At 49.1% G+C, this 742-nt stretch overlaps 1 non-coding gene across 1 annotated transcript; it reads left to right on the top strand.

Moving 5' to 3' along the window:
• The first annotated feature begins 397 nt into the window (after positions 1–397).
• LOC119470093 lies at positions 398–460 on the top strand. The gene has a single exon (XR_005198967.1). It is a non-coding gene; the product is annotated as a U7 small nuclear RNA (small nuclear RNA).
• The last annotated feature ends 282 nt before the right edge of the window (positions 461–742 follow it).

Below are 742 nucleotides of genomic sequence, written 5' to 3'. Positions count from 1 at the left end.
TGCGGGGAGGAGGATTTTGGCGGACGGTGATGCGTGGGGCAGTTGCTGTGGTAACGGGAGTCTCTCATGCTGTTGGGGTAGTATCTGGGAGTCCTTAGGACTCATTCTTAGAAGTCAGGATGGGGACCCCAAACCTGATCTCTCATATTGAAGTTTTTGGATACCCTCAATGGCTACTTTGTTTTTCTTTTCACATACGAAAGACAATTCTGAAATTTATTTCAGTTTTAGGAATTAACATTTTACTGGATGGGTGTGGTGGCTTGGGCCTGTAATCCCAGCACATTTGGAGGCCAAGGTGGGAGGTTCACTTGAGCCCAGGAGTTGGAGACCAGCCTGGACAACATAGGGAGACCTCGTCTCTACTAAACAAACAAACAAACAAGCAAATAAAGTGGAGTGTTCCCATTCTTTTAAAATTTGTCTAGCAGCCTTTTCCAGTGAAAACTGGAAAGCCCTCTAAAAAAGTGATTTAGCAGGGCATAGTGGTGCTTGCTTGTAGTCCCAACTGCTCAGGATGCTAAGGTGAGAAGGTCCTTGAGCTCCGGGAGGTTGAGGATACAGTGAGCAAGGATTGCAGCCCTGCACTCCTGCCTGGGAGACAGATACCCTGTCTCTAGTAAAACAATTCTTGGCCGGGCGCGGTGGCTCAAGCCTGTAATCCCAGCACTTTGGGAGGCCGAGGCGGGTGGATCACGAGGTCAAGAGATCGAGACCATCCTGGTCAACATGGTGAAACCCC

Source organism: Cebus imitator, unplaced genomic scaffold, assembly GCF_001604975.1.
Source record: "Cebus imitator isolate Cc_AM_T3 unplaced genomic scaffold, Cebus_imitator-1.0 Scaffold21, whole genome shotgun sequence".
Taxonomy (NCBI): domain Eukaryota; kingdom Metazoa; phylum Chordata; class Mammalia; order Primates; family Cebidae; genus Cebus; species Cebus imitator.
Note: the sequence above shows the minus strand (reverse complement) of the source record. Positions and strands in the feature narration are given on the sequence as shown.